This window comes from Microtus ochrogaster, chromosome 4, assembly GCF_000317375.1.
Source record: "Microtus ochrogaster isolate Prairie Vole_2 chromosome 4, MicOch1.0, whole genome shotgun sequence".
NCBI classification, from domain to species: Eukaryota; Metazoa; Chordata; class Mammalia; order Rodentia; family Cricetidae; genus Microtus; species Microtus ochrogaster.
The window spans coordinates 88,648,925-88,661,145 of record NC_022011.1 but is presented as its reverse complement, the minus strand read 5'-3'; the positions used below and the strand labels follow the sequence as shown (position 1 = coordinate 88,661,145).

The 12,221-nt window shown below is 40.6% G+C and overlaps 1 pseudogene; it reads right to left on the bottom strand.

The window, feature by feature from the left end:
• Positions 1-1,385: 1,385 nt before the first annotated feature.
• Positions 1,386-2,827, bottom strand: LOC106144500 (annotated as a pseudogene).
• Positions 2,828-12,221: the final 9,394 nt, after the last annotated feature.

Below are 12,221 nucleotides of genomic sequence, written 5' to 3'. Positions count from 1 at the left end.
GTGTCCCTGCTCACTAATACACATGCCAAGCTTTCACTCAGCAGCTAATTGAAATTGCAGTGCTAGCCTTGAAGGCCCCGCTGCCCTGGGATTTAAAAGAGAGGCTCTATCCACTGTACATTACTAACCGGCCGCTCAAAAGTGCAGCCTAAGCTCCCTGGAGCATTGCAGGGATGGGTCATCCATTATTGATTAACATAAAGCAGGAAGTTTTTAGAGCGGGGGGCAGGGACTGGCTCTAGAATCATGTCATTTCTTTGTAGCAACTTACGAGTCAGACACCTTTGCTACTTCACACTCGACCACCACATCGATGAATGGCTATCAACAGTAAACCACAGCCAGTAAAATCAGCTATATTTGTGCTTCAAGATCTGGTTAGGCTAGCCCTGCCCCAGGGCTGAGCAGATCTTAGTTCAAGTTCCACTGTTAATAAGCACTGTGGCCTGGAGGAAATCCCAGCATATGTCTGGGCCCCCACACTTTCAGTGGGAAAATGGGCGGGAGGGAGTTAGATTAGATGAGCTTTATGGTCCCATCCTGTTCTAACATACTGTAATTAGAGTTCATGGTTTAAATTGGAGTAGAAAGCATTGGGCAGCTAAGTTTAGCAAACAGCTTGAAAGTCGCTGCTATTTCAGTGGCCTTTATTTTGTTTCTGAAGGAGCCAGTTACATCCTCTTTCTTGGAAGAATCCAGAAATGAGTGGAAAACATTAGTGAAAAGCCAGTCATGTCTGACACCATGGCTTGTTGTCAATTATGGGGCTGGATGCAAAGATGGAGATTTGAGGAAAAGTCTAAAAAGGATCACTTTCAGAAAGATGATGCGTCAAGTGACTATGGTCACGGAAGACACTGATAATTCAGTAATATCAAACAGTAGGCAGCCATATCACCAGAACCAGTTCGGCTTCACAGAATTCACTCTTTTCTGTTTGTTTTATTTTTTTCCTCTGTTTTGCTTTTGTTGTTGTTTGTTTGTTTTTCAAGACAGGGTTTTTCTGTGAAAACAGTCCTGGTTGACCTGGAACTCACTATGTAGACCACACTGACCTTGACCTCACAGAGATCCATCTGCCTCTGCCTCCCGAGTGCTGGGATTAAAGGTGTGCGCCACCACTGCTGGGCAATCCACTGCTTACTGAAGGAAGCCTGGAAATGAGCTGGCCTCAATGGAAAGATGAACTTCAGTTCTTTACTTCTCTGTTTGGAAGGTGTGATTTGGTGACTACTACCTTTAAGAATGTAGCTTTTAGATCCATCAAATGCATTTTGATACTGTATAGAATTGTAGGTATTTACAAGTGAAGTTTCCTTTATTTTGAAGGTCTTTCTTTTTTCTTTCAGAAACCAAAACATTTATTTTATGACAGATTGAAATCGTCAAGATGAACTGGACGCTGCAACAGCTGCCCTCTTGGGTTTAGGGGTTGTCCCTTCACGGAATCCATGTCTGAATATTCGGTAGGCAATTTTTAGGTACCTCATCCGCCTAGTCCCGGTAGTGTTTCGTCTCTTAGTTTTGACACTCCAGTTATACTTTCTCTTGCGCTTAGCAGGGTAGCTGTATTTGCCACAGGTAGACTTCTGAAGGAAGACTTAGAGCCACAGCGGCGGCACAAGTGTGCATCTTGTTGCGACGCTTTCCGAAGGATGACTTCCTTTCGTCATCTTGCTTCTGCCGCCGAGGCCAAAGAGACCAGAAGAGAAAGCACTTCCGCTACTTCCTGTGGATAAGCTTCCGCCCCGGCGAACTCTGAAGGTCTGTTTTCTAAAACAGAAACACATATCAATGATTTAATCATACAGCTGTTCTGTAAAGTGTATAAAAAGTAGTATGCATTATTCAAGTCGTTTCCTATATGTGCTAGAGGAAAAGCAAATGGAGATACTGATGGGAAAGTAATTTTAAAGGGGAAAAATGCTGACAGCAAAAAATCTTGTAAAGGAGTCATCTCTCAGAGGAGAAAGGAACCTCACCATTCAAAAGAGCCTATGGCAGAAGTTACAGAAGACCGTAGAAGGAAACCTTTGTAGATCAATACCGTTACTGAAATCACCTCTCTGAGTATCACGTTAGAACCTGTGGAAAAGCAGACAGCCTTTTTAGTGAGGAATGAGTCCAGAACTTGCTTGGCAACCATCGAGAACTTGTACTTGGCAGCCCCAAACCCGCACCCTTACTGCCACTTACCAAGATGAACAACGCAGCCCATGAGAGAACTTTTTTCTGTGAAGTTCATATGAGCACAGTCCTAAGAGGAGATGCTCATAGCATCAGGCTCTCGCCACTCTGTAGCAGATAGCAATTACATGTTTACTAGATTGTTCAAAGCACTCAATGATACATGTTTTTGGCATGACATATTAAGAAATCTCTTCCTACTGCAAAATTTAATGCCAATAAGAGGAACAGATGATTAAGTGAAATTCTATGTGTGTATTATAGGATGAAGACCAGAAAGTGTGCATGCATGCTCATATGTATATGTGCAGACAGTGTGTGTGTGTGTGTGTGTGTGTGTGTGTGTGTGTGTGTACAAATGTATGCACATATGTGCCCATATGCATATGGGACACAGGATGGCACTGGGTGTCTTCCTTAACCACGATTCACTTTATATGTTGAGGCAGTCTCCCATGTGAGCCTGGACCGGTATGCTCCAGCTAGTCTAACTAGCCATCCTGTTTCAAGGATTCCCATCTTTGCACCCCACATTCTGAGAGCACAAGCCCGCACCATGCTCATAAAGACACATGGGAGATAGAGATCTGAACTCTTGTCCTCGGGATTGCTCAGCAAGTGCTTTACCTTGAAGAGCCATCTCCTCGTGTTTAATGCCCCTTTTAATTAATAGTTTGACCAGAGATAGTACCTACAGAAACTTCCTGAACCTTTCATGATTTTTCTTCTTCATCAGTGTGACCAGCTTCTGGGTACTTGTAGGGATTCAGTAGTGTGGCCTTGCTTTTAGGAAAATGATACAGATTTGTTTCCACCCAAACAGGGGCTGTTGGGGCACAGGAAAAGGAGTCCAACAATCTCTGCTGCCAACAGAGAGCACAGTGTACCTCCACTTAGCACAATAGCTACCTGTCTCTCTCTTAATTATTTAACATCTTGAAAACCTCTTCATACAGCAATTCAACATGCTTATGGTCAGGCTTTATGCTATGGCCTTAGAGGAGAGGTTGTGCTAAAAGTCTCATCTGAAATCCTTTTAAAGCTAAATTGTTAGTCCTGGAGACATGCCTAAGCAGGTATAAGATCTTAGAATTGGGATCTAGCACCAGTATGGGGACTTCTAATAGCCTGTAACTCCAGTTCCTGAGGGCCCAATGCCCTCTTCAAGCCTCTGAGAGAACTTCAGGCTTGTGGTGCACAGATGCACATGTAGGCAAAACACCCGTACATATAAAATAAAAATAAATAAATGTTTAAAGCTAAATTGTTAACCTAAGAATCATATAATCTTAACGAAATCTAAAGCAATTGAAAAAATAAACACAATGACATTTACCCTCACAAACCAGAGTCTCTGATGATATGAAATGGTTAGGTATGCATTCATTTGTTGAGATAATAATGATGATGATAATGACAATAGCAATGGCTACCCTTGTGTGGCTGGTTCTTTATCCGTGTAGCATTCTACGTGCTATTCCTGTGTTAACACTGGCAATGCCCACTTACAGTTTGCCCTGTTGCCATCTCTGCCTCTCACTTTGAATGAGAACATTGTGAAGCAAAGCGTGTAGGTGATCTGCTTAAATTCTCCCAGCTAATGAGTGGCAGATCCATTTCCAACCCAGGCGCTGGCTTTTTATCACAAAGCTGCAGCTATTCTAATGCACAGGCCTTTGGAACAGTTGTTGGAAACCCCCAGAATCTCCACAGCCAGCTTGCATTCTGATTCATAAACTCCATGGCACGTGAGCTAAGAGAAGAAAGTGGCATGCTTGCAGGATGTGGATCATCATGACAATCATCTAGAGAGTTGAGCACTGAGCTCCAAGCTGGCTTGGAGGTAAATTTTATTCTTTCTCTTTTAAAATAAAGACAGATTCTATGAATAGATATATGAAAAATGTCTAATATAATAAAAAAAACCTATATTGTCTTTTCCAAGTAACTATTACTGTGCACACAAACAGAAAATGAAACACGGGTCTTACTCACTTTACTTCATGTTATCCTATCCTGTTTTCTCTGGTTCTTTAAGACCCTCATACTAGCTATATCACTGGTCCTTACATGCCCTCCCCTCTTGCTGGAAGGTGTCCTACCCTGCCTGCTTTATTTGTTTCAAATTAGATTTATCCTCTAATTCTACCTATTTAGAAAGGGCTCTTCAGAATCACAAAATGAAAGTAACCCCTCAGTTTACTTTCTCTCCTAGTATCTAATTGTGTCCATTTTATGTCCAATTTATGTTACTGTACGCTTTTCCCCCTCATATTATAAATCCTATGCTTATATATAAACACAATCAAGATGTCAGTTTCCTCATTACATAAGATCAGTTAGACTCCACCTTTATTATAACGTAGATAAACATAAAAGATTTCAATAAAATAAGTTTTCCCAAAGATTTCAGTCCTTACTGGGTTACCTCACTCAAAATGATGTTTTCTAGATCCACCCATTTGCCTGCAAATTTCAAGATGTCACTATTTTTTTCTGTTGTGTAGTACTCCATTGTGTAAATGTACCACATTTTCCTTATTCATGAAGGGCATTTGGGTTGTTTCCAGGTTCTGGCTATGATAAACAATGCTGCTATGAACATAGCCGAGCACACATCCTCGTGGTATAATGAACATCCTTTGGTTATATACCCAAAAGTGGTATTGCTGCATCTCGAGATAGGTTGTTTCAGAAGATATTCTGAAAATATCACCATACATCGGCTAGCGACTTAGACAAGCTGAGCCATATGATAGTAACCCCAATAATGAAAGACTTCAAAGACCAAGCCTTATTAAGTTGTTCTCTGTCTCAAATATATTTCAAAAAGTCTGTAGTAGTAGACAAAACATCATAGGAAAAATGAAAAGGACAGTAATTAATGTCCCAGCTAATATACTATCTCCAGATCAGTTTCTCAAAGAATTCCCTCAAATCCCTGTACCTCCTTTATTACACGTAAGACTTCTGACTCATCGTTTGTGGACACAGTTTTGTAATCCATTTAAAGTCAGGTACCGCTTATGCCGTATGACAGATGCCTGGCACAATATGACAGCCATCAAACTTTTGAGAGGCTTTTAAGCCCTTTCATTAATTTTTGCAGGTATCGGTAAAAGCATTTCTGGATCTATCTTCAGACAAGAATGTTTTAAATGATTTAAGAAGACAGAAAAGCACTGCACTGCTAATAAGGTGAAGAATGTTTTAAAAAATATATTTCACATTTTAGTGTGTGTGTGTGTGCAAATTTCTTTGTATTATTATACTTTTTAATTTTTGAAATTATAATTACATCACTTTCTCCCTTCAGTTTCATCCCTCAAAACCCAACGATGCACATCCTCTTGCTCTCTCTCAAATTTGTGGCCTTTCTTCAATTGCTGACATTATGAGTGTATATGTGTGTATGTGTGTATGTATTGAGAAAATATGGATTTAAAAATAAATTATTTGTATATTCCTGAATACAACTCACTTGGTTTATAGGTTACCTGTATGTCTTTTTAAATTATCATTATTAAGCATTCTTCTATGTGGCTCAGTTCATTTACTTCCACATCTGCTTTGTGCAGGACAGATCCTCCCTCTTGTAACTGTATTTAAACCAATGAGTCCTTTTATGGTGACAAAACCAAACCAAAAGTCAAGACTCTGGAAAAGCCACAAGTTCAGTGCTGAGAGGGAGATAATAAAGGGAGGAAACAGATTACTGATTAGAATGCATGATATACTTGCATGGGATGATTAAAGAACTAACTTCATTAACAAATAGGAACATTGCCAGTAATGAATAAGTAACATTTGGTTCCATAAAATAATTTTTCAAGTATATTTCAAAACTATGTTTTTGTTATAAAATGTTGAATGGTTAAAACATGGCTGCAACTTTTGGCTTCATGTTGCCATTCAGCAGTTTCTGGCTCTGAGTAAGTGCTGCAAAGAGCTGTGGTTGGCTATGTGTCTGTGTTTCCATACGCCAGGTAGGTTTGTTCACATCTACAAGTGAGCTTAAGTAACGAAATGCTAACAAGTAGAATAATTTACTGATTAGGATGACTCATCAGCAAATGTCTTCCTGCTAAAGACATGAAACCTGTATTGGATATCTGAGGTTGTTTGCCTGTTTCTCGTCCAGTTGGTTTATTACGACTCTGGTCTGGCCGATAAGCCAAGATCACACTTACTTCCCAGCAACCTGCTATCAGGATCCCGAGTGGCATCCCATAATGTCTGCCATGATATTTTAAAATATTCACTCCTTTATGATTTTTTCCATCCACCTAATTTTAAAATGTGCATATTAACATATGACTCATTGTACCCTTATGTAATATATGCATGAGGCTCTTGGACGCCAAGACAACTTCTCAATGTAGAAACCGTAGGAAACTTCTAACAGGTCAGAATGTGCTGAGCCTTCGTTTCCAGGAGTGAGTCACGAGGCAAACGAGCTGGGAGGTGCAGGTACCTAAGAAAACACAATTAGGAAATCAGCGGACATTCTCCCCTAGTGCTTTGGAGAAAATGAAGATAAAATTTTGTTTTGTAGGTGCATATCAGATCATGCACCCCTCATTCACTACTGAACTCTGTTTTGAGTAACTCAAGGTATTTCACAATTCTGTAACACTGAGACATTTGTTTGGAGAATCCTATATCGCTCCTCTCACGCAATTCACCACGCGCCTCTCCTTTTAGGCCTGGGTTCGGGTGTTCCTTCTTCTGAACTGCAGTTTCAGAATTCCCCAACTGGTTTGTCTGGCTATCTTCTAAGCATTCCCCGCACTTTGCCCATAAATGTTTCTGTTTGTTTTGTTTTGCTTTTCCCAGTTGAAAAGTAATTTGGGGGCAGGAGCTATAAGTTAGTCAATAAAACTCTTGGCTCATGAGTGTAAGGACCTGAGTCTGCATGCTCAGGCCCTGCAGAGAAACCAGGAACCAGTGCTGCACACTAGCGACACCAGTGTTGGTGAGATGGGAGGCAGAGGAAGGTGGATCCCTGGAATTCAAGGGCTGAGCCAGTCTAGAAGATCCGGTGATGTTAAAGGCCAGAGAGAGACCAAATCTCAAACCAAAGAAAGAACAAGACCCACGGTCTTCTCACTTCTTCATTCCTATGCACACACGAGCACACATGTACCACATACATATGTGCACCCCACACATGAACATACACACATTAAAGTAGTTATAATACGTAATGTAGCTGATGTCTACATCTACCCTCAAGCACACAAGACGCATAGCGTGTCCTTGTCCTGATACTACTCAGTCATCAGTTATAGCAAAGCCACCCCTTGCTGTGTACATACCGTTGTTTCAATAGGATACCTTTTTGTCTTGGATTTATTCTGTCAACCAAAATTCAACCTTTAGCAAGCTTTTTAGAAATGACTCATAGCTATTAAACTTTCTAAGACGCTGTGGATCTGAAATGTCTTTTCACCCTTCTACATGAGTTAACTCAATTGACTAAAAATACCATAAATTCCAGACTTTTCTTTCAAAACTTTGATAATTCTCTCCTGTTAGAGAACATCCAAGGCTACCGATTTTATTTCAGTGGAAGCCGTCATGAAAGCTCTTATCTTTCTTCTTGAGTAACGATCAGTATATTTTCCCTTACCGTTCTCAAGTTACATTAGGGTGTGTATAGATGTGGGTGGAAGTTTTCTATTTCTGCCTCTCAAAGACTTTGGGTTTCCCCAATATTTTAGATGACTCATTTTATCCTGAATGTTTTTCAGTAACTTTGTGGTTTGAGATTGTTATTTATATTTATAACTGGTATCCTCATCAAGAGATATCATTAGAATAGATCTCATCAGATCAAATGAAACCCTCCTTTAGCCAGTGAATATAAACAGTGAAGATAGAGGCTGTCCTTGGGTATTTGGGGAAAGGATCAGTTCGAAGAGACTTTCCATAAAAATAATTTTGTTGAGGGGCTGGGTCCCAGACCTATTAGGTCTTGTACGTTGCTTATTAAACCAACCCATTCCAAAGCTGTCCAAGCTTGTCCTGAAGAAATGGGGACCAGTGATTCCCCATTATTTCCTCTTTGCTGTTCCATGACAGCTCAGGCTCTTTATCCCATTTCTCCAGACCCTGCCCACACAAGGGACTCTCCAAGGGAGAGGAAACTCCCCTTGTATATTAAACAATCCTATGCAGACCCTGCTTCTGCCAACTGTGACCAAAATGGGTCTCAAATAAAGGTTCAGAGAGTCACCCAGGGGCCCTTCTACTCTGTGCTTTGATCATTCTGATTCTGCTGGTTTCCACAGCTTCCTTGGGGAAATGCTGGTTTGACACTGTACCATCTTCTACAAGTCTCTCTTTTCTGACTTCTCCAAAAAGATGGTTCTATCTTCTATTTACCTTCCATTAATCCATCAAAGATTCTGGTCTGCTGAGTTCTTTGTTCTCACAAATAATTTAGATACGTATGGTGAATATGTATTTAGCATATATAGACTATGTATGGCATATATATCAAATACTAAAATATTTTTATCATCTCAACAATAAGACAAACAGAAGCCTAGCATTATCTTGTTCTTAATTTTCATGATTTTATATCAGTGTACATTAAAAGGATTATTCTATGAGTGTCCCCCACGAGAACACAATAGTTCTGTAAGTCCCTACTGTCTGACTCAGACAATGGAGAGAATGGAAAAATAAACACAAAAATAAAAACAATCAAAAAGAAGGGCTCATAGGAAAGAGTTTGAGTTTTCTATTAGGGGAAAACATCTATGGAAAAACGGGAGGAGAGAGACAGGGGTTCTGAACTTTGGAGCAAATGGCGGATATGAAAGCTGAAGATCTTTCTGGATGGCACCAAGATTCATCCTGATGCCTTGCTGAGCCCCGGTTCTCCTACTTATGGGAGAGGAAGTGTTCCACAAGATTTCCAGGCTGTTTTTCACTTTAATTACTGTGATTCTAAACTAGAAACTGGGAATCGATAGACCTCCAGATAGACCATGAATGGTTTGTGCTTGTCCTAAAATGAGTGAGGCTAGGGCTTGGTAAATTTTAAAACATGGTTGTTCTTTATATTCTTTTCTGAGTAGCTCTGTTTCTACATTCTTTTCTCCTATAATCCTTAGTTCTTTTTCTTTCTATCAGCATTCCCCCAATGACTTACCTTATTGCTGTGTCTGTAAATCTCTGGTAAAATATTAACTGATAAGGAGTCAGTAGATAAAAACCATGGGCAAACGCTTTCCATTAATTATGTACAGCTTTGGGGGACAATGCTCATCTTTTATTTTTCAAGAGTCTTTTTTCTTTATCAGGAGAAAAGTTAAGCAAAAAAAAAATCATGCAGTTGAACAAATCTACAGTCAAAAACCTAAACCTTTTGGATTTTTGAAACTCCAAATGATGGCTTCTAATTTTAGAACATGACCACCTAAATTAAAGACTTAATAAACTGGCTACCATGGAACCAAAAACGCTTTTAAAAGATAAAAGTCATACTAGTTAAATAATATTTTACATAATAAAATTAGTTTGAAAGGAGAAACACACTGCTCAACTCCTTAAATTACAGTTCATTGAATAACAGTCTGTTCTTCCCTGTCTGTTATTAGGGCTATAGAAAATTATATCTATTTTTGAAATTCTATATTTAACCTAAAACGTGGTATCTACCCCTCCCGGTTGACACAAAATGATTTATTCTTATTACTTATATTCATATGAATTAAAATATTTCCACATACTTTTTTCGGGGTTTCCCCAATCTTAAATTGGGACTAGAAAGTGCTGTAGTAAGATTATCATGATCTGGCTGTAATTACCAGGCTGGTCTCGAACTCACAGAGATCCACCTGCCTCTGCCTCCCGAGTGCTGGGATTAAAGGCGTGCGCCACCACTGACTGGCTCTGGCTGTAATATTTGTGACCACACTGAGGGTCAGGATGGATAGCTGCTCTTGCTCACTGGGTGAGCACTCCCCACTGTATTTGTATCCTTCTCAAGGCTCCGTGTTCAGTAGATGAGATTGTGTTTCCACAATAGAATATTCTTTGCCCAATGGCATATGAATAGCTGTACCTGACTCCCATCCCATGCAAAAGCGACAAAAAAAGAAAGAAAGAAAGAAAGAAAGAAAGAAAGAAAGAAAGAAAGAAAAGAAAAGCAGGCACAGAGAGAGACTGGGCCTGGTGTGGGCTTTTGAAACCTCAAAGCTCACACCCAGTGACACACCCACTCCTCCAAGGTCACACCTTCTAGTTCTTCTCCAGGTAGCCCACCGACTGGTGACTAAGCATTCAAATGTAGGAGTCACCGCTGTGGCCTGTGGAGGCTGTGCTCCATCCACATATGCCCCGCGTCCGCCCCGTCCAGTTCACACCTGTCGTCTTTAAGAATTGTGCTTAGCTTATTGCATCTGTTTAGCCACGCGTGTACACAGCTGGCTGTGGAAGGAACGTGTGCCCTTCACACCTCAAGATTCAGGCAGCAGCACCAGACTGGCTCGGAGAGCTATTAGCCTAATGCTTTCCCTCAGGGTATATAAATGCAAATGCATTGGCCTCTGCCTTGCTCCCTGTCAGTTTGGCTGAGGCTGGGACTTGACCTCCAATGTGTCCTCTGCTTAGCTTTTTTTCCTTTCTTGCCCAGTTCAGCTCACTCTCATTATGGCTGGCTATCTTGTAGTTTCTATTGCTTATAAAGGAAAGACCTCAACTGGGGCTGGCTTAGAGTTCCAAGCTTTAGTCCACTGTCCTCACGGTGGGAAGCATGACAGCGTGCAGGCAGATGTGGTGCTGAGAAGGTAGCCGAGAGTTCCGCATTTGGATCCCTATAGAACAGGAAGAGGGTGCCACACTGAGCCTGGCTTGAGCATCTGAGACCACCACCAGTGACACACTCCCTCCAACAACAACACCCCTACTCCAACAAGGCCACACCTCCCAATACTGCTGCTCCCTATGAGCCTATGGAGGCCCATTTTCTTTCAAACCGCCACACTGGCTATTCCTAAAAATACTTCCTTAGGAAATCTCTTGTTCAGGTGTTCTCCAAGTTGTCTGCTCTGAGAATCAGAGCCAAAGAGGCAATTATAAAACGAGTCTTCTCCCTTTCCCTTTCAAAGTACTTCACTGACTTTATCTTCTCGTCTCTCTTCCTAGGCTTGGGCCTTCAAAGGCTTTGCACTAATTGGGTGCATTGTCCAGGAGGCCTAACTCAGGAACCACTTAAGAGTTCTTGGTACTCTAGTCGATGCGCTGGATAGGTGGGAACAATCACCCCTGGAGACCTACAGCCACCAGGAAGAAGAATACTGGCTGGAGAGAGCCGGGGAGAAGGTGGTGTTCAGAACACAAAGCTTTGGCTGGAAAAGGGGAGATGAGCTGGGCATGAGAGACAGAAGTATAAGGGCAGTTTTCCAGATGGGCAGAAGAGTTTTAAAAAGACTCAGAATGAGAAGTATTGTGCCCAAAATACAATTCAACTTGATGAATTCCATTTAGAACTAACACTGAAGTGATTAATATTCATCAATTCTCTGTATGGACAGTGAAGCGAATATGTTATGATTTAATATATCAAAGGGACTGGCAATCATGCTTAAGTGGTTGAGAACAGGGCCATTTCTACATCTTCTTGATGAGGCCCAGATGGTTTCATGCACTGAGTGCTTGCTTGATGAGCGTTTAGCCAGCTGAAAAGCGTGTTGATGCTACTTATCCCAATTCAGAGAGCTGATAGGTTTTTCTTTCTCTCCTTTTTCCCCCTCAAAATCTATTTTAAGGTTTAACAATATGAACAGCTGGTATCATGGGTTTTAGAAATAATTATAGATTATGTGAATAAACATAAAATTATGTAATATTTCACATGGAAATTTCAAAAATAATATACTTCAGCTCTATACCTCACAATTTCAATTTACTTGTGGTGTCTAACATATTCTTAAATTGACATTTTACATGATAAATATTATATGATTCATTTAATTCAAGTGACTGGTAACCAAAATTAGCCAAAGAAACTGTAATGCAAA